Raw genomic sequence first — 4,788 nt, 5'->3', positions numbered from 1 at the left:
CTTACACCATGATCATATAAAGGGATCTCCAATGCTCATCCCTATTCACTTAGAGCTAGACTTGGGGGCTTGATCCCTATATCATTAGCTTACCTAGCCTAAGAGTCACCACCATTTGACTCTTTTCAATATATTTTCCCACACACTTAGCCCTTGCGGCCTAACTTTAGTGTCACTTTCACACATTGCACAGATACATGACCAAATATATTTCCCTTAGGAACCCTTTGTCATGAAATCTTAATGATGAAGCATGCTTTGTCATATAAACATCACTCATCATTTCATCGAAGTATGAAGTGCTTAGCCTCCGTGCCTAAGTTACCCATATACTTTCATCATTGAGTCAACCATTGAGATAGCCTAGGATGGATTAATCCTTGCACCTTGAGAGATAGTATCAAACAACATTTGACTAAACTCATTCAACATGCACCTTCAAAACTTCGATTTCTTTTTTCGCATCTTTCTTTTTCGAGAGAAAGTCGGTACCCTCCACAAAAATGACGAATTTTTTTTGCTTTTTTGCATTTTCGAGTCGCACGATCACAATACAATACACACACGGGTCATGAGTCACATATGTCATTTCACTTCGAGTCGAGTCAATTTCGAATCGATCACAGCGAGTCAAGTTTATACCTTGAGTCATGTCAAGTCAATGAGTCAAGCAATAGGTCAACCCTAAGATGATTAAACAGATTTGCAAAGTTCTATAGTCAAATATAAATACAGGTGCAGCAGAATAGGGAAGACCCTACCCCAGCGCCAGATGAAAACATCTAGCGTCTGGCAATAGCTTTTAGCACCTGGCGCTAGATCCCAGCGTCTGGCGACAGAGTCAATTCTTGGCGCCAGAGATATTTCAGCAGCGACAAAGCTCGAAGCCTCTCAGAAAGGTGATTTCGACCTCATACAACAATTTCGGGTTCCTTGGTACGCCAGTAAGCCCCTATAAGAAATTTGACATGATTAAGTAGTCTGTTTGATTACAATCGCAATAAATGATCGACCTGATGAAAGATCGTCTCACTTAGCTTAAAGCGCCTAAGAATTGGCTCATCACGGAGACACCGACATACTGGTTTACAAGCAGCAGAAGCGCCGACGCACTGGCTAAAGCAAGTTTAAGCGAGCTTTAAAGATCGACAAGCGTTGGTCTTCGGTAGTTTTCTTCGGAATATTATCGCAACAACTGAGGATGACTTTAAGTAAAGTTATTTTCGACAGCATTCGCTAAGATTGTGGAGGTTGTCACTAAGATTTGAGAAAAGATTTGAGAAGATAGCACGAGATGGGCGGCCTTCGACGGCATTTGCTAAGATTGTGGTGGTTGTCACTAAGATTTGAGAAAAGATTTGAGAAGATAGCACAAGATGGGCGGTCTTCAACGACATTCGCTAAGATTGTGGAGGTTGTCACTAAGATTTGAGAAAAGATTTGAGAAGATAGCACGAGATGGGCGGTCTTCAACGGCATTCGCTAAGATTGTGGAGGTTGTCACCAAAGATTTGAGAAGATAGCACGAGATGGGCGGTCTTCGACGGCGTTCACTAGGATTGTGGAGGTTGTCACCAAGATATGAGAAGAGCGGTTCATGATGAGGCGGTCTTCGACGACTTTTGCTATGATTGGAAAGGTTGTCACTATGATTCAAGAAAAGGCTCGAGATGTAGCAACATTGATCGACGGCGTTCCCTAGACTGCGAAAGATCGTCAAAACAAGCAGCAAGATGGCGTTCCCTAGATTGTGGAAGGTTATCAGGACAAATACAACAGTAAAGCGGCAGCAAATCGGTTACTTTCAGAGACGTGTGCTCGACGGTGCAAGATACGCGTTTCTTAACTCTTTTATCTGTTTAACTAACGCTAGTTTGCAGGTATCGGCGTTACAAGAATGACTTAGAATCGCAGAACGTTCTGAATCATTCTCCGTCCCTATCGATACTTTGACTTTTGTTTTCGAAACTTGCATTTCTCAAAACTCAATCAAAGTGGGGGCTTCTGTAGACACCCATTTGTGTCTCCCCAAAACCAAACCCAGTGATGAGTACCTTTTACGTCGAATCATAATCGAATGAAGTGAAAGTGTGGAAAGTTTAGTGTTGCTGGTAGTTTTAATTTCTTTTCTCTTCTCTCTGTTTTTGAAAACTTATTTTAATAAAAAACCCAATCCAGTTTGGTTGGTCCATGATATGGGTCCAATAGTAGTGTAGTTGGATGGGGCTTGACAAGAGCTTTCCAACGATATATTATAAGCCCAATTCCTATGAATATTGAGGAAGTTATGGTCAAATTACTGAACTGGGCCCGGTTTGAGCCTTATATGCGGCCCAATGATCTAGGAGAGGGCCTAATATAGATTAATCATTCCTAATGCAATTAGGAATGGTTTTAGTCTTCTAGATTCTTCTAGAAAGTTCTTTTCATTCCTAATTTAATTATCATTGATAAATTGACTTTTGTTGACTTTTCAGAGTTTTAATTAAGATCAAAGAGCATTTTTAAGGAAAAATACGATTTTATCCTCCTGTACAACAATTTTTATCTGATTTTAAGAAAACGCGTGATTTTCTAAATCAGCGCCAAACGCCAGCTGTTTCAAATAACGTATTAAAAACTTCGTTTTCGATAACCAGTTTTCACCCACAATCATCAATTCTCATTAATTCTTATTCTTTCTACAATCTACCAATTCTTTCTCTCTTTTATCTAAACTAGATTTTTCAAATACAAAATTCCGCATTCACAAGACCTAGATACACCTAGCCATATTCGAAGTTGCCTTCGCCCTAGACGTGAAAGGTTTAATTTCTGAGGGTTTGGTCCCAAATCTCTCTTTCAATTATTTAATTTAATTGTTTGATATTATTATTTTCCTTGAAGTTACTAACGCGTGTATTTTGTTATTAGAAAGAGGTACGAGGCATCAAAGTAAGTTCTTTAATGGTTTTTATTATGATGTGGAAATCATGTTTAGATTGCTATTATGATTCCTAGTATCATGTCTAGGGTAAATTTAATGTTAAATATGATTGTTATGATGCCTTTTATTTTCTTCCTAATATTTATGATTGTTAGTATCATGTTAGGGTTAAATATATGATTTTATTGTTTAGTGACATGCTAGGGTTTGTTATTAATCTTGTTAGTATCATGCCTAGGATCTTGCTATTATTATGCTTTAACATTATTATGATTATTGTTATGATTATAATTATTTTTATGATTATTTATTATGTTGCTTGATATTTATTGTTATTGCTTGATCACACCTTTTATGCATGTTTAAAGGGAATTTGTACTTGTAATCACGCTTAATAAGATAATTAAAATCTTGTTTAGGTTAATATGATTATAATTCAAGTGATCGTCAATAATAGATTTATTTATGCATTAATATTCAACCAACATAGATTAAACAGGTTTAGGGTTAATCCTATTGATTGCATGTTAGTCAAAAAGCGCACATAAATACGATCAGAATAAAGTAGAGGCCTATTATTAGGGCAGGTTCAATCTCTTTTAGGTTGGATTTGTACCTTCATCCCCAGACCCTTATTTGGTTCAAGACCTTATGGAGTTGACGATCTCTTGGATCGTTAAGGGGTGTAGCCTTCACCTCGTGAACGGTTTACAAGTTCCTAAAACTTGTTGGCGACTCTTTTGCTTTATCTTCTTTCCCTTTGGACGCCACCGTACTTTAGTGTATGATCACAGTGGGGTTCAAGCTAAGGGGATTAATGCTTGAAATATTTCCCTACAATAACCACCAACACCATTTTCATCATCTTCTTCTAAGTTTCATGTTCTTTATCGCCGCCACTACCACCACCAGGCACATTCTCATATCGAATTAAAGATCGAGAAATGGTGTGTGATGTTGAAAAATTGACAGAATTTAGATCTAAAGCGAAGGGTTGGTGTTCTTGGTGGATTTTGATCCTTTGTGTCCTATAAGGACGGTGAGTAAGGTGGGTTAGGTTTCAATATTATACTGGTGGTGGGATTTCGGGATTTCACTCAGGTGGTGGGGTTCTACAATTAGGCTGGTGGGGTTCCGCGACTTGGATTATTGGTTTCGGGTCATGGTGGTGGTGGTGGTTATGGTGTAGCGGTGAGTAGGCGGATGTGGGTGGTCGTGGATGTCGGGGAAGCAACGGCAGTTGGTAGTACAGCTAGTTGTGGCCATTAATTAATTATCCCCCTTTCTCTTTCCTACCCTTAATCGCACACCCTTCACTTTGTTAATCAACTATTAACAAATTTTATCACGGGAAACGTGTGGCAAGGTTTGTTGCAGATAATAGGAAACATAGGCAGTAGTAAAGATTGTTTTGTTAGGTTTTTTCTTGTTTGTGTGGTCGGACTCATTAACTCACATAATACTTTTCCATTTGTTTTACCTATATATACATCCCTATCCCTACCTTTTTTAAATTATCACTCAACTCTTATGAATAGTGTTGAGACTAATATATCTGTTAAAAAGTTTATTTACATATTTACCCTTATATTGTTGATTTTACAAGTATCACTCAATTCTTATGAAGAGTGTTGAGACTATATAATATACCCTTCAAAAAGTTTGTTTACGTATTTACTATCCTTATATTCTTGCTTTTACATTTTTAATAAGCATGATGTACTAGTAAAGTAAGGCTAAAAGTCTTGGTTTAATTGCTTGATAAAATCAGCATTTACGTTGCTTGTGTTAATTTGTTTGCTTTTTAAAAAAAAATTAATTGTAACACTTGATTATATAGGCTAAGGGTTACCAACCCTTTT

Source organism: Chenopodium quinoa, unplaced genomic scaffold (genome assembly GCF_001683475.1).
Source record: "Chenopodium quinoa cultivar QQ74 unplaced genomic scaffold, ASM168347v1, whole genome shotgun sequence".
NCBI classification, from domain to species: Eukaryota; Viridiplantae; Streptophyta; class Magnoliopsida; order Caryophyllales; family Amaranthaceae; genus Chenopodium; species Chenopodium quinoa.
Note: the sequence above shows the minus strand (reverse complement) of the source record.